The sequence below is a fragment of the Pelobates fuscus genome, chromosome 1 (genome assembly GCF_036172605.1).
Source record: "Pelobates fuscus isolate aPelFus1 chromosome 1, aPelFus1.pri, whole genome shotgun sequence".
In the NCBI taxonomy this organism is placed as follows: Eukaryota; Metazoa; Chordata; class Amphibia; order Anura; family Pelobatidae; genus Pelobates; species Pelobates fuscus.
Window position 1 is genome coordinate 75,851,740 of NC_086317.1, and position 23,611 is coordinate 75,875,350.

The window sequence follows — 23,611 nt, forward strand, 5'->3', positions numbered from 1 at the left end:
ATGTCCTCTTGTTGTAGTCGTTTTTCTTCTTTTAAATGTAGTCTCCTCCTTTACTTTGTTGATTCCCTTTATTTATTTAAATGTTTCTATCATACCCCCCCCCCCCTGTCTCGTCTTTCCTCCAAGCTATACATGTTAAGATCCTTTAACCTTTCCTGGTAAGTTTTATCCTGCAATCCATGAACCAGTTTAGTACCCCTTCTCTGAACTCTCTCTAAGGTATCAATATCCTTCTGAAGATACGGTCTCCAGTACTGCGTACAATACTCCAAGTGAGGTCTCACCAGTGTTCTGTACTATGGCATGAGCACTTCCTTCTTTCTACTGCTAATACCTCTCCCTATGCAACCAATCATTCTGCTAGAATTTTCTGCTGCTCTATTACATTGTCTGCCTACCTTAAAGTCATCAAAAATAATTACCCCTAAATCCCTTTCCTCAGATGTTGAGGTTAGGACTCTATCAAATATTCTGTACTCTGCCATTGGGTTTTTATGTCCAAGATGCATTATCTTGCACCTATCCACATTAAATGTCAGCTGCCACAACTCTGACCATTTTTCTAGTTAACCTAAATCATTTGCCATTCGGCTTATCCCTCCTGGAAAATCAACCCTGTTACATATCTAAGTATCATCAGCAAAAAGACATACCTTAGCATCAAGACCTTCTGCAATATCACTAATAAAAATATTAAAGAGAATGCGTCCAAGTACAGATCCCTGAGGTACCCCACTGGTGACAAGACCATGCTTCGAATATACTCCATTGACTACAACCCTCTGTTGCCTGTCACTCAGCCACTGCATTACCCATTTAACAATATTGGAATCCAAACTTAAAGATTGCAGTTTATTGATAAGCTTTCTATGTGCAATAGTGCCAAAAGCTTTACTGAAATCTATGTAAGCAATATCTACTGCACCACCCTGATATATTATTTTAGTTACCCAATCAAAAAAATCAATAAGGTTAGTTTGGCATGATCTCCCTGAAGTAAACCCATGTTGTCTCTGATCTTGAAATCCATGTGATTTTAGATGTTCAACAATCCTATCCTTTAACATAGTTTCCATTACTTTCCCCACTACTGAAGTAAGGCTTACTGGCCTATAGTTGCCCGACTCCTCCCTACTGCCTTTCTTGTGAATGGGCACAACATTTCACTAACTTCCAATCTTATGGGACTACTCCTGTTAACAATGATTGGTTAAATAAATCTGTTAATAGTTTTGCTAGTACACCACTAAGCTCTTTTAATAACTTTGGGTGTATACCATCAGGTCCCATTGACCTATTTGTCTTTACTTGTGACAGTTGAAATAGAACCTCTTCCTCTGTAAACTCACATGTAGCAAATGAATCATTTGTCCTTTTTCCTTCATTTTCATCTGTAAATACCGAACAAAAATATTCATTGAGGCAGTCAGCTAGACCTTTATCCTCTTCTACATATCTTCCTTCTTTTGTTTTCAATCTAACTAATCCTTGTTTTACTTTCCTTTTCTCATTTATGTATCTAAAAAATGTTTTAGCCTGGAACTAAAATCGGCTACTCGACGGCACGAATACCGCTGGACTTCCAAGCCATTCGGGAGCCCCAGTCCTTCGGTAGTTTGTTCCCCTAATGTCAATCGGTACTTTGAATGTAACTTGGAAATAATGTGTGTTTCGTGCGGCGTTCGGTTAGTTATGCTGGGATCTGAGCGGTACTTTCACGAAATGTGCGCTCAGACCCCAGCTATCTACCGAACGTCCATTTGTTTAAATAAAGTGAACAATGTAAAAGTTATGCATTTTTATGTGAAATATTGGTTCTGCTGCATGGAGGGATAATCCACTTAACTGTATATTCTAGTGGGAGTATCCCTCTCGTACAGCAGTGCATGATGGGAGAAATGTCCAGGTTGTTAAGTTCCCCATGTAGTCCCTTACTGTACAAACCCTGTAATGTCAGTAGAGAAACCCCTTGCATGGGGAATCCCATAAATACTGTGACCTGTGATTAAAAGCTCAGTTGACTCCCAGCCTATGTGTCGTCTAGTTCTTGGGAAGGAAGGATTCTTACAATGCTACCGGGATTATTGTATGCTGTATTTATTTACCTGTATTATTTTATGCTGTTCCTGTTACCCAGCGGAGATACCTCTCTGCTACACGAGTGTGGCAGAAGTAGCCACAAGAGACTGTTACACTAAAGTATTACATTGTACTTAAAACTGTATGTTTAATGTAATCTGTGCCTCACCTTAGGGGAAGGCAACAATGTTGAAAGTATGAGCAATTAGGTTCGTGTGTGGCCGCCGTTCGTATACCGAACACGTGGCGGCGGCCATCTTAACTCCCGAACAGCGGTGTTTGGTCGTCGAGCGTCTGGAACTAAAATCAGACGCTCGACTACCCAGACACCGCTCAGACCTCCAGAACAACGGAAACCTGCGATTCAAACTGCCGAACGACTCGCCGTTCGGTAGGATGAATCCCCCAGACTAGGGGATTCATCCGAATGCAGAATTAGAGCCGGATGGCTAGGCTGTTCAGTACTTTGTGTTCATTGAAATAGACCGACCGCAGGGCCAGAAGTCATGGAGCTGTTTTCGGCTACCGAATCCCTGCGGTCGGTCAAAACTTTAACTGTCTGTAACTCCCGAACCCCTGGTCCGATCTGGGTGAATTTTGAGTATGTTGCTCACCCAGATCAGACCTACCAGGGAACCCATCATTTGTCTCCGTACCCCCTGTATTTAGGGGACATCCAGAAACTGGGGAAAACTCTGTTCCCACTAATGAGTTTAACTGTTAATCTAAGGGGAGGAGAGGGAGAGGAGGTGACCACGATAGGATTGGATATTGTAAGTTACCTCCCTTGCATGGGAAAAAGACATAAAAGCAAATGTGTGAATAAAGCTGACAGTTGACCTCCAAGCTATGTGTCGTCTAGTTCTTGGAGGGAAGGGATTGTAACTACGCTACCTGTTTTGTACCTGTTCTGGATCGCTGTTCCTGTCTACCAGCGGAGATACCTTGGATCATACCTCTACTCCGCTACAACGAGCATTTGTAGACATGACTCTAAGCTTATCATTTTTTAACACACTTGCTACATGTACCGTCTGTCCTTGTTTTGGGGGGCAATTGGATTGATGTTTTATCACCCTTTTGCACCCCCGCCTAGTTTAAATACATCCTAGCAAAACCTCTGAACTGCTCACTGAGAACATTTGTTCCCTTTTGAGAAAGATGCCAACCATCTTTTTTGTATGGTTTATTTCCATTCTAAACAGAGCTACCATGAGAAATGAAGCCAAATCCTTGCTTCCGACACTATTCACCAAGCCACAAGTTAAAGTCCCTAGTACGCATCTGCCTGTCGTTATGAGTGTTATGCACTGGCAGAACTTCAGAGAATGACAGTGTAGAAGCAACCTGCCATATATCATTGGCAAAAACACAAAAAACTTTCTTTACCTCTGAAACCTCATTGTAAGCCAAGTCATTTTTCCCTAGATGGACAAGTACATCCAATTCCCCTACCTGCTTTGCTTGCTTAACAATATTACAAACAAGTCTCCTGTCTCTGTGAGCAGTAACTCCAGGAAGACATCTCACAAGACCACTATTGTCCAGTTCCACACCTCTTATGATAGAATACCCCAACAACAACTGCTTTCTATTAGGCCTCAGCATAGTCTCCAAGCCTGTCTCCATAATACCACTACACTCGGTGCCTGAGCTTGTCTCCATAACACCACTACACTCAGTGCCTGAGCCTGTCTCCATAACACCATAACACTCTGAAAGTGCTGAAAATGAATTATGTAGAGCAACAGATTGTGCAATATGCCTTTTATCCCCAACTCTAAGTCTACCAGATCCTACAGTAATCCATCTGCCATTCCTAGTACTCTGCAGGCGTGGCTTTGCATTAGAGTTGCTGAGTTTGTTTACCGGATAATTTACAAATCACAGACTTCAAAATACAATCTCATGCTGCAATATAGAGAACTGTCTACAGACTAGAGAGCATCCAAATCTCCAAAAAGTTGAACGTGAAACAAATGCATAACAACTATTACACTGAACTAAGTCTGCCATTTTGATGAGGTGAGTAATTTAACTCAAACAAATCTTAACTTCATTTTTTTTGTCCACCTGTATACCTCAAGTTAACTCCAATTTATCTCCAGCATATCTCCAAGCACACACTTTGAAGCAGCACTTACCAAGCTATATTAGCCAAGCTAATGAACACAACCCTTATATAACTCCTAAAAGCACCACCCACTAGGAATGTTTAACACCTGGGTAGGCCTATGCTTATTTGCAAACACTAGCTAATTAACCAACAATCAATAGCAAACATCTACTTAATTAAATCAAATACCTTCCCAATTAACAACAGGAAATCAAACCTTGTGCAACCTTTTCCTATAGATGAATCTTACCTGTAACAGTAAAAAGAAAACTCTTAGCAAAATCTTAGACAGTTGAAGAATCTGTAAAACTTTCCAGAATATCTCCAAGCACACACTTTGAAGCAGCACTTGGAAGTAGCAACCAAGCTATTTTGATTCAGATAAATTTTACCCATTCAGTCATTGAAGAAAAAATGATTCAGGTATTGATAGGTGCATTTTCCTTCTATTTGCTTCACAGATCAAGTGAAGTGAAGTAAAAAAAATAGGGAGAAAAAGAGGGAAAAAATATCCCACGCAGCAGTCACAGATATGATATCTTTTCTGTGTTCTGATGCACATCCACTCCTCCCTAGCTTCCTGGTGCCTCATTATGACATCATATATGACATGGAACTCTATGTGGTACTGTCACGGGAGATGTAACTCTTCGGACGTGTTCCCTTAAGTGTACTTTGTATCATCTGTTTCCCTGCATTTGCATGGAATTGTTCCCTTCTGTTCTATTACCAAACAGATTCTGTGTGGTCCCTCTTGTTAACACCCCGTAATCACCGACCACCCCTGGCTGTTAACCACGAAACAAGCATTCCCTGGATAGCCTGATTTGTTTGGCGCAAGACACAAGCTTGCGGCACCATTTTTGTGACTGTTTCCATGTGTCTAGATGTCACTGTGTTGTGTGCCTGTATTATACATAGAGCAGTGTGTGTGTCTATATATGCAGCTGTGGGTCAACAAAGGGGGGTGGGTGGAAGCAGCTCTATAGACTGTAGAGCAGTGGTTCCCAAACTCTTTAGGTCAAGTCAAAACAATTTGCTAGGGTGTATATATTTACAGTGCAGCGGCAAATACTAGGAAAATGTTTGTCAGAAATGCTTGCCACTCAGGCGCAGATCCAGAACCTAATCTCAGGAGAGCCAGGCACTGTTCCCGGTTCTATGGTCATATGATCATAGCACTGGGAAAATATCTTGCGGAACCCATTTGTGCCTGTTGCAGCGCACCAGGGTGCTGTGGCACACAGTTTGGGAACCGCTGCTGTAGAGTATAGTAAGTGTGAAATGTATTCTGTGTGTTAATCAAGAAATGCTGCACTGTGAGTGACCACCTGCTGTGGGAGCCAGCAAGTCTATCTGCTATAACAAAGGGCTATGTTGATGTAGCCAAAGATTGCTCTGACGGGACAGGGGGTCCTAGCTTCAAAAAGTAATTTGGGTTCTAAGCTCTGACTGCCCATGCAATCAAATTAGCCACTTTTGTAAATGTATTTTTGGAGTGTTTAGAATATGGTATTTTTTTTTTCTGTAAAGGATTTCTCTGTACCTGAGAGGGGACTGAATTGCCTCTCAGGCACAGAGGATCATAGGAGGGATTGTCCTGGGGGGTTGGTTTGGAAACCCCTTGCATAGGGCCTGTGCATAAATGCATGTGTTTTTCTCTGAAATAAACAGTTTGCTTCTTTTACCCAATACGTCCTTTTTTACCATGCGTCCATTATATTGGGGAAACTCTACACAACAGGAATAACAGTAACAGATTTCTTGTTTTACCCAATACGACTGGTCTTGTCCACTATATTGGGGAATTTTACAATGTTCCAGAGGCCTAGAATTACTGTATGCTGTAGCTGAATCCAGGACCAGCGGAGGATTAGAGAAGCGGCGACCAAGGAGCACTAAGAGGCCCTGTTTTGATGATGTATACACCCTTCACAACAGCCGGATCCTCTTCCAGTGAAGTCATCAATCCTGATTACTTTTGTCCAATCAAATGTGCATGGTTGGCAAGTGCCCTTATATGACGATCCAATGATTTCCATAGACAAGCACTTGATGCACACAGCATTCAGCGTCAGCTTTGTATGGTATCAAACAAGCTTCCAACCTTTGCATAAACAGCTTATGGTGATGGCAGGAGATCGTATGTTCATTAAAGCAGGGATTGGATGTGTTATCCATTCATTTAGGTCTATAGAGGAGTATGTTTGTGGACCAATGTATGCTAAATACCCCTGTTTAAATGTAGCACGAAAACCTACTTTATACATTAATTAACATGCAGTAACTATATGGTTGAAATTTTGTGGTGCAAAGTCTTCACCAGATTTACTTGCATTCTTAAATAAACTGTCCACTTTAGGAATTTCTAGTAAACAGCTACTTGCCAAATTCATCCACTAGAAAACAAAAAGACAAGTGTGGCGTCATAGTAAACAAGGCATAAGATGAACGACAAATGCCTGTGACACATGATTTTATCAGAGTGGTGCATGTTTTATCATCGGGAGGTCTTGACCAGGATTTGTAACATTAAATAAGTGATTGACCTCTGTTGTAACTCAAGGTAGAACGTCAGAGAGGGAACTGGAGCGAAAAATTGTTTCAGTCCCTGCATCTAAAATAGTCTCGGCAATCTCAGTACAACTGCATATACAAACAGGCCATTAATTAGACATTTTGGCAACGATTCACTGTGTATATATTGTTTGGAAAGCTCTATGCAAGAATATATTTGTACATTAGCTAGCAAGGGGGAGCACAGACGTCTGATATTGCAGTGCTGCATTGCAGTAAAATGTACAAATCACTATGTGCTCACACATACACGTATATATGTGTCTTTACGAGGATACTTTTAATCACAGAAGAATTTCCCCTCGCTCCACTCTTGACAGGAGTAAACAAGAGGCATAAGAAGCTACATGTGGAGTTAAAACGCTCAAAAGCTTATACACAGCAGGAGTTAAATAGGCTGTTGAATATTGACATATTGACAAGCATTGTTATTCAGCACTGTAGTTGTGTGCAGGCAATCCCTTGTCTGGTAATATACTGTACTCACTACTTTAACCTTTAGATGAACAATCTTTTATAATGTATTCCTTACTGTCAGGGATTCAAACATCAAATTGATTATGTACTTACTGGCTTTGAATTGAGTACATTACTGATGTACTTGTAGAAATCATGAACCACAATACCAAGACAGTCACATAACTCAGAAATTCATCTTTCAGCAGAATATAGAGTGACTGGGTCATATATGTTGTGACAATTATGTTCACTTCCCCCATTTATTCCGGCTGTAATTGGATGGCCAAGTGATCGTCATCAGAACACTAAATGCAATGAGTCTTTCACAATACGTGAGTGAGTTTCTACATAACTGGATTTCTACTAAAAACAAACTTCACGTCATCGATGCGCACGCACGTTCTGGGGTCAAAAGGCACATTCTAACCAGGCAAAAGTGTTTTAGTGTTTTTATTTAAATCTAAAAGTGCTCGTTTTCAGTGGCCTGTCGCAGTTTCCACTTGCTGGGTATCTGAGAGAGTGTTCTTATAGTTATTGCTCTGGTATTTTGATCTCGGCGTGTTCCTGGCTATCCCTAATTCTGGAATCCTTGACCTCTTGGCTTTGTCTGTTCATTTTTGTATCTGTTTGTGTCCCTGACCTCAACTTGTTACTGACTTTTCTTTTTATGTTTATTATGGCCATTCTAATGCCTGGTAATACGGTTTCTTCCTGTTTTACTTAATTTTGTGGTTATTCACTAAAGTCAGAATACAAATTTTAAACCAATATAAGCAAACTGAAAGCATAGCTCAAAATACTGACTTCTGCTAATTCTAACTTTAGTAAATAACCCTTTGCCACAGTACTCACTGTGACATCCAGACATGGTCACCCCAGAAGGGCCAGACAATGACACTGTGACATCCAGACATGGTCACCCCAGAAGGGCCAGACAATGACACTGTGACATCCAGACATGGTCACCCCAGAAGGGCCCAAAAAGGATATGAACCTGGATCCTTTTGTATCCTGGGCCTGCTGTTTTGCCTCTGAGCCACAATTCAGCTCATGTATCAGCTTGAAGTCCGATCTTGTCTTATCTCCAGCACTAGGGTGGCTGGACTTTTCCTGAGGCTGCTCCTGTCAATCTCAGTCCGTTTGCAGCAGATGCCAAATCAGCCAGATATAAAACACTGCCTCTTTCTGAGGGCAGTGTCAGTTCATTGACTGGTTCCTGTATTTGTGTTCTTAATCCAGAGTTCTCCAGACGGGACTCAGAGGGACTGAGACATACACAGGACTTTCCCTGGCTGAGAATTACAGCATTTTAACTAAAGTACTCCCTAACCCTTCATATCGATTCACACTGCCCTATGTCACCCAATGCTAAATACCCGTAATCCTCTATCCCCCTTTAAATGTAACCTTGGGTTTAGTGGTGCTATTTTAAATGTTGGCAGTGTGATTACACTCATTTTGTATAAACTCATCATCACTGAAAAGATGCTTGGGATATAAATGTAATTTTCGCAGCAATGTTCTATCTGCATATCAACATCAGTGAGGTACTAAAATCAATCTCTTGGCCATATGGATATACACATGCATCTAGAATGGAAATAGAAATTATGTTGCTGAAGAAAACAAATTAAGGCATCTAGTGATGACACAATGTTTCATAATGGAGACATCTTGATGATAGTGATATTTGATTAAATGTTTAATCAAGGATGCTGCGGTACATGTGTTGACACATAAACTATTCCTCCATTTATAAAGGCTTTGGGGGTCATTTTTTCTTTGTGTGGGCTTGTTCTCCTCTTGACTCTTTTATCTGCGAAAATTGTTTACTCCCATTGTCTGTTGATTAGGAATTGGTTGATTTCATAATTTATTTATTTTTGGCTGAAATTGAGATTGAGAATTGTACACTGAATATTGCATATAGCTTTACTATGTATTTATTGTCTTTTTTCTATCGTGTATTGTTATGGGAGATTTTCATGATTTGATGAAGAATGTGTGTGGGGGGGGTTAGTCTGTCTGTGTGTGTGTGGGTGTGGGTGTGTGTTTGTGTGTGTGGGGGTCAGTCTCTGTAAGTGCTTGAGCTCCAAGAGAGATACCTCTCATCTCATGACCTCCCCTGTACCTGATGGATAGGCAGACTTCCCAACCACCATGGATCTGATTGTGCAAGGTAAGAAGGGGAAAGGGGAATTTTGTTCGTGTTTTTTTTTTTTTTTTTAATTATTAAAGTAAAAATTGTAAAGCTCTTCCCTATCCTACTCTCTACACCCCCTGAACACAGTACACCCTCACAGACAGTGAACACCCCCATACAGTACACTCCCACCAACACAGAGTACACCTTTGTATATGCACACAGTGCACCCCTCACACACATCATCTCTTCACCCACATACACACTGCTTCCACACATACCTTCACAATCACACATACATGCTCCACCCCATTACATTGCACACCAAACCAGACAGACAGATAGATAGATAGATAGATAGATAGATATAGTAGCGAAGGATGGTTTGCACTCACGGTCTTTTGAAGATAAAAAAAAATATTCCTTTATTAGAAGTTATTCCATAAAATCAATGTTTCAGCCCTCATTCAGGGCTTTCCTCAGGATCAACCTTAAAAAGAAATAGTGTGTGTGTGTGTGTGTCCTTTATAGAATATTTAATATACTCGGGTGCTATCCACGTCCAGTTTATAAAAAAAAAATAATCAAGGATGCACTCACTGGACCTAGAGTGTAAAATCATACAAATATATATATATATATACAATACAAAATTAACTTACCAATCAGTGCAGTGTCATCCCGCTGACCGTTACCACCTGGAAGTTTGAGATAGGCGCATGTGACGTCATAACTTCTATGTCACTCTCATTCTATAGCACAGTTTGATCACTTTGCATCACTAGTTTTCTCACATTTGTCACTTTATTTCACATTTGATACACCCTTTCTCTTTTTTCTTTTTCTGATCGTGGCGGCCTGCTTTAATGTTTCCTGTGTGGCTTAGCAAAGTGCTGACAAATGCCAGGCCCCAAGGCGAAATGTCTAGTCACCCTGGCACATGAAACTTGTTGAGCCCTGTGTATGTATGTATATGGTTTTATAACTGCCCCCCTACTTTTGTCCCTGGCCCCTTTATGTGCCCCCCACCCCCCATCCCCTCCCTAAGTATGAATCCTGGAGACGCCACTGGGAATATGACCTCACATTGTTGAGCACTATATACTCTGTTGAATGCTTAAAGTACAACTGTCACCTCAAATATGTTTATTATAATAATAATTTCATCAAGTATTCAAAGGAAACTTTGTTTGGTTTTTAAATGCACTATATGTAAAATAAATGGGAGGGAGCGGGCTACGGGACGTATCCTTACTTTTAGTATATGGCAGGATCCTTTATACTGCAGATCACATTTTTTGCTACTTTATTACACAATTGTTATGTGTCACTTAAAAAGAAACCACCTGTATCTTTTCCCTTTCTTCCTCTTTCAGTTTTTTTTTTTTCATTTATCACTCCTGCCTCTTCCACACTCTTAAGATTGGATATGCTTGATTCCACCGTATGATTATTATGATTATTATTATGGAAGCCATATAATAGAATGTGTGATACGTGAGTCAGAATCCAGGTTTATCAACAAAAGAATGTGCAGATTAGCTTCAACAATAAAAGGATATCCACACAGTGCTAAGAATCAGTGGAGTGATGCCAATGTAAAGGCAGCAATGGCTTTGAAATAAGAGCAAATTGGGTTTTCAAAATGACACACATCCACAGCTTTAGATTAGGTGGCATTGCCACAGTATCCAGCTTCAAAACTCACATAAGATGGCATCTGTGATGCTGGAATGATGCTTCAGAGAAGAGTTACTGGGGACAACATATCCATAAGATGACAGATGGTCATATGTAGATATATATTGAAGGGACCCCCCACCCCAGCTAAAGTGCTTATTGTGTGAAGATAGAATCTGTTGTTTTTTGTTCTCATTTTACAAAAAGTGCAGATTTCAATAGAAATTGCCATCTTTATAAATTAAACCTTGTTACAAAGATTAGCTGAGTCGCGCAATACTCAAGAGGCAGACAATTGCCCAGAGCACCTGCCTTGCAAAGACTTCTCATTGAGCTGCATTAGAAAGTCTGTGATTGGACAGACACATAGTCTGGGTTTGGTTAGAGGAGGAGGGCTTGCACAGGCTGCAGAAAGAGATCTCTTTTTTCATATACCCCAATGAAAGAAAAAAAAAAACATAATTAAATAAATGCCTGTTTTTATTGGGGTATATCTACTATGTAGTGAATTGTATTTACTTTGCATTTTGGCAGTGGCGTGTCCCTTTAAGATGGTGCTGGAGAGATATATAGAGGTGAATATCTTAGATGGTGCTAGTAATAATATTATAGTCTGGACGTGTCTTGTTATTGAACAAGGAGGCACTCTTATTCATTTTGTGCTAATTTATTTTCAGTGCATTACAAAGTTGTGTTTGACACATCTTTGCGGCAAGAGTTGACTTTTATTGCTTTCTTGGCTGCCGACTCAACATTTAAAGGCCAGGACACAATCAAAGCACTTAGAATGAAAGTCCTGAATCAACTCTTACTTCTGCAGTTTACAAAGAATACTGCCTGCAAATTAAAGTTGGTGCACTTTGAAGATCTGCTTGTTGAACTGGAAATAAGAAGAGTATGTTTTTAGAGATATTTTAGAGCAGTTGTTTTAAGGCACTTGTCCACGTGCCACAGTTACTTAACTCCTTCACTACTGAGCACTTTGGATTAAAATAATTATTTGAAGCAACGCATAGGTAGCATATAATACATTGATTGTGTGTATAGTTTGCTTTGCAGACAAACATAAAATTACATTTGTGTAAATTTACACAATTTGTATTTGTCATTCATTCAGTATTTATAAAAAAAATATTTGGGAAGGGAAAAGCTTTACATGGTATACAGTGTCCTTTATCTTCCAATTTTTCACACAGGATCTGAAATGTTAGTAATAAAGCAAGCATGCATATTTTTTTCTCGCATACAGTAGATTTGATAAAATAGATAAATAAAAATGGTCAAATGCTTTGCTTATAATCTGATGGCATTACTAACACTGCAGCTTACTTTTGAGCGGACTCAAGAGTGGACTCTATTGGAGGACTGGAGGGTTAAAGTTGTGGGCAGACCAGGTGGGGCCAAGGCTGTGAGCTGTGTAAGTGGCCCCAAAATTTCTGATAACAGCCTTGTTCATATCACTCAGCAATTAAAAATTTTAATCATGACTAAACGTGAAACAGGTATGGGTAAACAGGAACAGACAGCAGGTAATGTTTCAACTTTTTGTTTTTGAAAAGTTTTTTAAAACAATGTATATTCATTTTTTGAGAAAATTTCTGTTTCTTTTTGTATCCAGCAGAGGAGCCATGTTGGGTCAGATTCTACTGGCATTTGTCATTCTTTAAATAGGAGTAACTGTAGCAAGGTTAAATTGTGTGGTAAAGATACCAGAAGAGAGAGAGAGAGAAGCTTGTGAGATGACACAAGGGCAGAGGACAAAGACTGATTAAGATGATTAAGTCAATATTATAGGACTGAAGAAGAATAGAAATCTCCTTCTCAGTAGTTGGGGGTAGTGAGCATTGGAAAGATAGTAACTTGTGCTTTACGTATATCTGATAAGTCAAGCTGTTTTAATAAGGTTTGACTACTTACCATTGAATTAAACCAGGGCTTTCCTGGTGCCATAACTCGTGCAGCAATCTATATTGATTATATTGCTTAGTGTGCCCCTTTAACTTTACTAATTCCCAGGGTAATTTTTTTTGTAATATACCTTGTGTAAAAAATGTTTTTAGATTACTCTTAAATTTCCCCTTTAGGCTAGCTGAGCATTTTGGTAAATGTAGCCTAGAAATTTCTACACTGTCAAGAAAAAAACACTAAACATGTAATTTCCTTTACAAGCTGTTAATACCTTATTTTTAGTGATTAGATTCTCCAAAAAGTGAGGAACTTCTGGTACGACAGCCATGCAGACCAATTTGATGCATTATGCGGCGTATGGTCTAAGCACTGACAGGCTGAGCCCCCCACCCCTTCAACCTCTGCAGCAATGCTGGCAGCACGCATACGTCTATTTCCCAAAGAAAACCTTTGGATATGACGCAGAGCACGTGCACTCAACTTTTTTGGTCGACCATGGAGAGACCTGTTCTGTGAAACCGCTGTATGGTCTTGCCCACTGTGCTGCAGCTCAGTTTCAGATTCTTGGCAATCTTCTTATAGCCCAGGCCGTCTTTATGTAGAACAACAATTCTTTTTTTTCAGATCCTCAGAGAGTTCTTTGCCATGAGGTGCCATATTCAACTTCCAATGACCAGTATGAGAGAGTGTGAGAGCGATAACACAAAATTTAACACACCTGCTCCCCATTCACACCTGAGACTTTGTAACACTGAGTCACATGACACCGGGGAAGGAAAATGACTAATTAGGCCCAATTCGGACAGTTCCACCTAGGGGTGTACTCACTTTTGTTGCCAACGGTTTAGACATTAATGGCTGTGTGTTGCGTTATTTTAAGGGGACAGCTAATTTACACTGTTATACAGGCTGTACACTTACTACATTCCATTGTAGCAAAAGTGTCATTTCTTCAGTGTGGTCACATGAAAAGATATAATAAAATATTTACAAAAATGTGAGGGGTGTACTTACTTTTGTAAGATACTGTATGTACTCACTGTCAACCAAATGCTTGACACTAATGTTTTAAGCTTTGGTACTTTCAAAGTAGCACGCATGGGCGTCCGCAGGCAAGTGAGGCAGGGGGGGGGGGGCAGCCTATAGATTAGGCAAGTGAGGCATGGGGGGCAGTTTATAGATTAGGCAAGTGAGGCATGGGGGGCAGTTTATAGATTAGGGAAGTGAGGCATGGGGGTGGGGGGGAGGCTAAATGAAGAGTCAGCAATGAGCAGGAAGGGTCTGCAAGGAGCAGAGGCAGCAAGGAGCAGGAAGGGTATGCAAGGGGCAGCAAGTGGCAGGAAGGGTCTGCAAGGAGCAGAAAGGGACAGAAGGAGCACAAAGGTAAAGGAGCAGAAAGAATCAGAAGGAGCACAAAGGTAAAGTAGAAGAAGGAGCAGAAAGGAATCAGAATGAGAAAGGAGCAGAAGGGCGCAAAATAAGCAGAAAGGAGATTGGAGCAGGAAGGACAAATGAAGTGGACCCTCCACTTTATTCTGGACACCACATCATAAGGCTTTGGTAACTGGGCCTGGCAGGGAAACTCTGGACCTTCTCATCTCGCCAGGTAAAAAAAAATTATCAGTGTTAATGTGTTCACTTTTATTTACTGAGTGTCAGGAAGCACAGAGTTGGAGGAAGCCTTTGGGGTTAAACCATTTGAGAGCGGTTTAACCCCTTAAAGGAAAGAGAGCACCCAGGGGCTTCCTGGCATCATAGCATTTTCATTTAGATGAAGTTGTTATGGTGACCAGAAAATGGGCGGGTGGTGGAGGTGATAATAAGTCACAAGGCTAGTGTAGGCAGGCCACTGTCATGAGGTCACTCTAACCGCTAAACACAATAAACACAATGCCTGAATATAACTCCAGACTACAGGGCGCCACAACCACTAGAGTATATGTAAATATCATAAATGAATAAATAACAATGGGTGAAAATCCAAACAATCCACTTTATTTAAGAACAATAAATAAAATAGTTTAGTATAACCTGCGCAATATATGCAGGAATAAAAAACAATACAGAATATTAACAGCCAAAATGGCCAAGAACCCCTAAGGACAGCAGCTATAAACTCACAGAAGCCTTCAAGTGTAATAAGGTGCCAAGTGCTAAAGTGCAGAAATGCAAAGTGCTTGATGTAACTTCAAAATTGGACACCAATACTAAACAATAAAGTGCTTACAGGAGACAAAAAAACTGCTGTGCCGAAAGTGCAGGGATCTTGTGGGTGCTCAACGCGTTTCGTCGATCTCGACTTCCTCAGGAGCTTGCTAGGGCATTGTGTTTATGGTGACCAGAATGTTCCTTTAATTTGCTTAAAGGAACACTATAGTGTCAGGAATACAAACATGTATTCCTGACACCATAGTTGTGAAAACGCTATTCACCCTGGCTTTATGTGATAATGACTATGCTCCTCCCCTTCACGACACTGTCAAAAAGGGGCCAAGCATAGATGTCATTACAATTATGCCCCCCCCCACCTGGAAAAATTCCTGCGGACGCCCATGGTAGCACCTACTTTGTCTTATGGAATCATTGTATTGCGTTTGAATTTTTTTTTTAAAACAATGCAGTCTTGATCAATGTCATCATTTTCATCCGTCATATGCGTTGTTTTACAGAGAGGGAATGAAGTGGTGTTAAAGCGTGTATTATGACATACAGTAGTAACAAGCGTGGTCACAATCTGTCACAGGTTTTATAGTTTTAGAAAGAAAATGGTTTCTGAAAAAGGAAACAAATAACTGAACATAACCCAACTGCCTTGCTAATAGGTTTCGGAAGGATGTGCCTCTGATCCCGCATCACTAGACCTGCCTCAGGTCAGGGCTCCCCCCCACAGACGGGCACCCCAGAGTGTATGCCAGCCAGGGCTCCTTTGTGGTCTACGAGCCCAACCGGCCTTCCACCAAAAGAGATTATTACAGTGGCAGGTTATATATATATCAGTACAGTATCGATAAGTGATTGTCCCTTATAGACCAACTGCAATATGGTATCTCCCTTCCCGTGGGGTACCCCCTGATGACGGGACTTTATCCACATAGAAACATCTACAGGCAGGGTTAGGGTGAAGGGTCACCAAGAGGGAAGGGAAGGGTAAGGGGCATAGGTCCACCCACTGCTCTCCCCCTAGGGAGGGATACCTCCTTATGTGTGTAGTCTGCAATCGTATAGCCATCCCAACGGGGCCATTAATATATGTAGAAAAAATGCCTATCAAGTTTATCAATGTCAGTCTTTTACACATAGCCGTCTGCTGTTTTTCCTAAAGAAGGCAAATACTCGAGCAATTTACAGACATGCCTGAAATAGGAAAGCAAACTTATTGGACTCCAAAGTGGTAGTCGGATTTCTCTTTATATCAACAAGCTGTTAATACCACACATATTAAATATTATAACTCAGGAAATCTTGTTTTGCCTGTCCCCTCTACTTCAGCCAATGCAGAAGTGAACTTTTCCATCAGTCTGTCCCACTTTGGCAGGCGATAATAGGCATGCATCCTTATCAACGATGCACTGTTTTATATACAGCTATTTAAAGTGATAATCTGAGCACCAAAACCAATGCATCTTAATGAAGTGATTTTGGTGTTTATGACCTTTCCTTCAAGTCTTGCAATGTGAAATGCTTATATTTGGCCATATGCATGCTTCTAGAGCAGGAGAAAGAAACCTTTTTGTATTCCAGATATTGTGAATTGAATCTACCCTGATACTTTTCCATCATTATGGCTGTAAGAGACTTAAAGGGGATTTAGTCCACAACATTTGGAGTGCTGATGGTTGCCTTCCCCTGCTCTAGAGGCTCTCAGATTGATTTTCACTATCAGTCACTATGAAAATCACCAATAAGCATGGTGATTGCCAATGAGAAGCAATGGACTAGACCAAGATGACATCTTTTTTACATTAAAGAGGGACCGGTGCTGATTCAATCAAAAGAACACACCGAATCCAAACATGTGCTATACATTCTTGACCTTTAAAATTTTAGGTCAGCATATACTTAATTTGTATTATTATTTCCACACCTTGATACAGATGATTCCCCAGGACTTTAAGTTGTGTTCCTTTCCACTGTCTAACTCATGCCTCTCAACATCAAGTGTGAAACCGGTGTGGGGTAAAAGGGATATGAGTTGCATTACTGGCACTGCCAAAAGGGGTGGATCCACACAGAAAGAAGGTTGGATCTCCTGGATAGTTGGCAGGTCAGCTTGGCATTGCAGCCTGCCCCGGGCACCCCCCTAGTAAGTGGCACCCGGGGTGGACCACCCCCCCCCCCACCCCCCCCACCCCCCCTTAATACACCACTGGTCATATCATATGCGTAGAATTTCTCCTTATTTTCGGATCAGTGTTTTAGTGTTCACTGTTTTTAGAATAGTGTAATTTTAATTTTGCTAACAATTTGAATGTAGGCCCCTCTTGATCTTGAGGCCCTAGGCTGAAGCCTAGTTAGCCTATAGGAAAATCCGGCCCTGCCCGCACGTTTAATGATGTGCTCTTTTTTATGCTTTTAGGGGCTGTTTCCTGGTGTCCCCAAAAGCAGGATCCCAGGAAAGAAAGTCAGGATAGTGAGACATGACCCTGAAATCAGGGCTGTCACACTGAAATCAGGAATGTTGAAAGGCATAATCTGACTGGTTTTCACTATTTGGACAGCAAACAGCAGAAATTAACAGAGCTCCAAAAATATGTTTATTTCATTTAAGCAAAATGCAAATGGAATGAATCACTGACATGCAGTAAAGGATGTACCAGCTCTTTATGAATGCAGCACCCATATTTAATCAATTCATAGCACATCAGATAAGCCAAACTTCCTCACGTAGTATAGGCAATCAGTATACTCAGAAAAAGCATCTACTGGATGTGAGTGACACCGGGCAACAAATAGATTCTATGAACAAATGCCTATTATATAACAGTTATCACTTAACTAGAATACAGAAATAAATTGTCAAGATAACCCTGCTTGGGAGAGCTTCTATTGCAATTAAGCCATAAAAATGAGAAAAAATAACAGCTCCTGCCATTGTCAGACCAGTTTGCCCTTGACCCCATGGTGAAGGGGGTTGCAACACAATAGCTGATAGAGTGGGTAGAGTCTGTCCTTGATATAAAGGATCTAGTATGACTAAGTTATCTAAAGTGAGCCACCAGCTGTCCCTGGACTACAAAGATGGGAATTACAGTCCAGCAGCATCCGAAAGGCTGCAAATCATCAATAACCTGCATCTATTATCTCCTTTTTTCTTAAATGTAGCTATTGTAAATTCATCATTGGTGTATATGGTAAAATCGGGCAGATTCTTGTCTACATTTAGCTAATTAAAACCTTACTATAGGCCATTTTAACCCCTTATTGGCTAATCATTGTGCCATCATAATGATCTATTCTTATTAATTATACTCCAAAACTGAATGGCACACTCAATATACAACTGAAGGGTTGCACGGAACTGGCAAGGCAGTAAAAACTGATGATTTTATGAAGGTATAATGTCATTAGGGACAAGATTGCAAATGCAACAAAGGACAGATATGTGGCCTTAAGGGTTGAATAAAAATGTGGTCATTAATCAAAATATGTTGGCTTTACACCAGCAATTTATGTTTGCGAGAATGCAGGCAATTCTTGCAGTTTTATACTCAGTATCAGGTGAGTAGAGAGCAGATAATCTAGAAAAAAAGCCGAAATTACATATTGTGACAGCCCTTTGAGTTCTGGGAACATTACCAGCAGCGATTTCATAGATTCTTGTGGTGTGGAATTAATAAGGTTGCTGACCTTTGCACCCAGAGGTCACTGCTAATATATCGAACAAATATACTATTGGGATTTTTATTAGTTCCAAGACAGTAGAAAAGAAAAAAAAATGGTTTATTACATACCTAAGCTATGATAGTGCCGATCTAATGTATCATTTTCATATTTGCTAAGAATTGCTTGCTGTATTAGACTGAGCAATATTCTCCCAGACAGACCACAAACAGGCATTTGAATTGCCATACCTTAGTGAGCTTACATCTAATGCTAGAACTAAACTCTTTACAGAGATTACCAAAAATGAATAGTATGCTTGAATGATCGTCCCTTATAAAATGTATTATTTGCTGAAATTTCCAAGTCTTACCAATTACATTTTCTAAATGTATGCAATGCATTAGCTAGGGATATTCATTTCACCTAACACCTCCTGGATTTTACTGTTATCTTCATAAAAGATTGTATTTCGCATTCTAACACCGAACACGGTTTTCAATCTTTTTTCAATTAAATTAAGTTGAACTATTTTCCAGCGTAATGCAAAGGCCAAGAAACAGACACAAATTTCACAGACGTAGATCTTGGACACTTACATTAATTATCTATGCACAATAGGCTTCTGGGCTCATCCTCTAGGACACGATGGGTTAAATAATACTGGTGTCATTTCTAATCTAGACATGGGAAATATAGCTGAGGGCATTGGAGCAAAGGGAATCCAACACACTGTGTTCTGCATTGTTCTGTTTTTATGCAACTGGTGACATTTCAAACTATTTGAAAGACCCAAGAATTCTTGTCACCATATTTCCATTTATAAAACAAAATCTGGCTCCTGTAGAAAATAGTACAGTGATGTGTTGTTTACTTATCGTCACGGCTTATGGAATTTTTTTAAAGTCTGTATAGTTATGCATTATTAAGACATTTGGGTTGCTCACTAACCTGGAAATTGTGGTGATTGGAAATCAAAGGACAAAAAAGCTAAGTTGGGAAAATAGCCAAATGGAAAAAAAGTTTGGCGTACAATTTTTAATTCCCTTTTATTTGTAACTGTGTTGCCTACAATTCTCAGTTTAGTGAATAACTCTATATATCTTTCAAACAATGTGAGTATTTATGAATCAGCTGTTGTTATTCACTAATCTGACAATTGTGGAGAAATCATAAAATCTAATTTTTTTTCCAGTTCAAAATAATTATAATGGAGAATTATCTCAATTTACTGTTTTGGGCTGAAATTTAGAATTGCCTTTTCAGTTCTCAGCAATGCCAAGGTAAATAAATAGCCAGTGCCAGGTCGTGTTTTTCCACAGAATATAAAGAGGTAATATGCTAATTTTAAGTATATTATTTATTTATTAAAATATTTTACCAGGAAAGATACATTGAGATTTCTCGCGTTTTCAAGTATGTCCTGGGTCCACAAAACATTGCATTGTTACAACAAGATACAATATACAAACACAATAAATATATATATATACATACACACATAGCACATTACTTAGCACATTACATTACTTTAGAAAATGAAACCGGTTAGTTAATTTTTCAATTGATCATCATTACAAACAAGCTAAAGTAGCTATACTGAAACACAAATTCACTGAAAAGTTTTTGTTTGATTTTTCATTCTATACACACAGAACACATGAAGAACATCAGAAATTACTAAACTTAAATATAAATATAACAAATTCAGAAAAAGCAACTATTTGAAGTGGTCCAACAAGCATCGAATGAATACAGGTGTCTCTGAACTGTTTCCCATATGCCATTGTACAAAACAAGCAAAGTTGAACAACCGCTTTTGCAATTAAATGATTATTTGTGTTTCAGACAGCCTTTCCTATCAACATTTAAATATGTATGTCAATGTAATGCCCAAGCTACACATATTACCTACGAAATGTCATCAATAGGCATATGTTGCCCATATTTCCAAACAGAATACAAATTGGAACCAATGATCTGTCAAGCTTCCTTTTAATAGAACCATCATAATTTTTATGGGCATTCCAAACCTTCTCAAATTCCTTTAATGTGTTGGTCTTCACTACGTCTCTTGTTAGGTCATTCCAGGAATTACATTGTTTCTAAAAACTAGCATTTTCACTATTGACCTCACAATCTTTCACTCTCCATTTTTTGAGACTGTTAATGAGACTAGATGTATTAGCAGGTTTATCCACTAAAGTGTTATCTTTCAGGAATTTATTAGCGAATAGCACTTTTCAGATGAACTGAAAACATTAATTAAAGATTTATTTTTCCAATTCTGCTATATTGGCTTCAAATTTGCTATTTACTAGTGAGTTTGTGACAGTTCACTATATAGTGAATGACCCTGAAACCATATATTTCTCTTTTGCACGAATGACACCAACAACAAGCCAGCATTAATTGTAACAATACGAATACCCAATGAACTTTATGTATCAGAGAGGCCATTGCGATTTCTGACCTGCTCATTCCCTTGGAAAAAATCTGTAGATATCTTTGAGAAACCTGCTCTTCTCTTGAGAATCCTGATTTTCTCACTTGAAGCAACATTTATACATATGTATTAGCTCCCTCAAGAAGATCAACCACTCATGGTGGTTACTGTAGGTCTACCGAGATTATTTATCTTGCCCGTCAAGGAAAAGCAAACTTTATTTTGCCAGTGTATAAATTCATGGCTGAATAATTAATTAAGCACATAATTGTACATTTAATGTAAAGCCCCACAGTGTGCATTTCATTTTAATTTACGATTTGATAATGATGTCTGTAGACCTACAGGAACAAGTGGCTTACAAGTAGACTTGAAGATCAACCCTCCAATCAAACCTGTCAATCTCATCCTTGTTTACACATCAAAGTGAGAATCATCAAATAAATTGTGAACAGGCTTATCTCCCCATCAGGTACCTGCATTTCAAGCTTGTGTTCAACAAATATTTACTTAAATGACCTTTACGTTCAGGAATATATACATACATGAATAATTTAGATTGCAAAAAATGAAGGCACAGTAAATTAAAGAAATGTCTTGTAGATTAACCCTTAACATTACAGGCCAATGGGTTCTATGCCATGCTCAGATCTCAAAGGATGAATGGATCTTGTATACAAATAAGCAGAAAATAATGCAAAATAGCAAGAAAACAGATCGAATTACATATCTATCTGAACTCCTAAGAAAAGAAAATGAAATTATCACACGTGCCATGTAATGCACACACACGCACACACATGCACACACAAGCTATGCACAGTGGCATTTGGAATGTGTTTACAAGCTAACATGTGGCGTATCACATTACACATTGTAAAAGGATTTTAACTCTGAATAGAAATGTCTCTTTTGTCTTTCTCCCACAGCAGGATGGCTCATGTAACATATGAAAAGAGGCTTACCTTGGTCGCTCTAAGCCTCCTTAACAGACTGGAGCTCGGGAAGCAGAGCAGCACGCGTCAAGGAGGCTATTCCGTATCCCCCAGTACAGTAGTGCTGCGATGGAGCTGCAACTATTTGCTGCTATTAGAAGATGATGTGCTTGTCTTTGCTAACCTGCTGTTTGACTGCTTCACGGGTCTCTCTTGGCATGCTCTCACACACATTCAAAACATCCACCAGGGGGCCATAAAGGCTTGTGTTCGATGCTACATTCGCATTATGCTCTCGTAAGGGTAACATAGAATTCTGCTCATATGGCTGTCTGTGAACAGTACAGCCAAGGGATATATAATGCTGGGTTATCGGTGTTGGTGTGCACAATGGGTGTGCCTGGAATACCCAGGTGTCTCCTAATTCTGAGACAAATGTTTAACCGTATTCCCTGTTTAATTCTCTGTAGGCACTTCTGCATGAGTTTTGCTTAGCTTTTACGTTTTAGAAGAACAAAAAATCAGACTACTTTTTGTATACAGTCGATTATCACTAAAGCAAAATCTAAAAGTATCTCATTTGCAAATTCGTTTTTTGTAGGTAACGTCTAGATGGTAATTTCTCTGGGTGCACCCCAAAATGCAATGTGCTGGTAACCTATGTTTAGCGGCCACATTATTTATTTATTTATAAAATATATTATACCAAGAATGATACATTGTGATTTCTCTCGTTTTCAAGTATCTCCTATTATCTATTATTATAGAACCAGGATTCCTTCTGAAAGGCCAGGTTGGGCTTTTCTGGTTTTCAAAACAACTGTTACTGCTAGGAGTATTTTGTTGGAATATGTTTGGACTATTAAAATAGAGAAATCTGTCACTAGTTTAAAAATGTTGAGATTCTAATATAGGAACATTGCTAACAATCCATATGCATATTAAATTAACCCATGCTGCACCATATTAGTGTTCATTACTGATTTCTGCCTGGAAATTTAATGTCATGCCCTGGTAAGAAAGAAACAACAGTGATAAAAACAGGTTTTCCTCAATGTTTATCAGAAGTATATTCTAATAAACACACATATACCTGGCCTTTTTTTTTTTTAAAAAAAAATAAAATTTTATCTATTAAACTAATGCAATCAAATATTTGAGGCTTCAAGTCTAGAGATGTAAAACGGAATGTTCTTTTTATTTATTAAAAACCAAAAACTATTTTTTTTACTAAAATCCAGATTGTAGTCAATTGAAATTCAAACTGCAGATTGTAATGAAATAGGCAATTCATAACTAGCGCCGAGCTGAGCCAAATCATCAGTTTTCCGCTAAATTCTGCCATTCAGTATAGAATTCATTATAATATGGTGTTTAGTTAATAAAAAGCTATTATGTTTGACATTGATGAAGTGGTACAATTGTACTTCCTGCAACACATTTCACAT

At 39.3% G+C, this 23,611-nt stretch overlaps 1 protein-coding gene across 1 annotated transcript in view; it reads right to left on the reverse strand.

The window, feature by feature from the left end:
- The window catches only part of RAP1GAP2 (RAP1 GTPase activating protein 2), a 684,483-nt gene extending 662,120 nt beyond the window's left edge, over positions 1-22,363 (reverse strand). The window contains exon 1 of the mRNA XM_063449836.1: positions 22,194-22,363. The gene's annotated coding sequence lies outside the window, so the exon portion shown is untranslated. The remainder of the gene's footprint in view (positions 1-22,193) is intronic.
- Between the last annotated feature and the right edge of the window lie 1,248 nt (positions 22,364-23,611).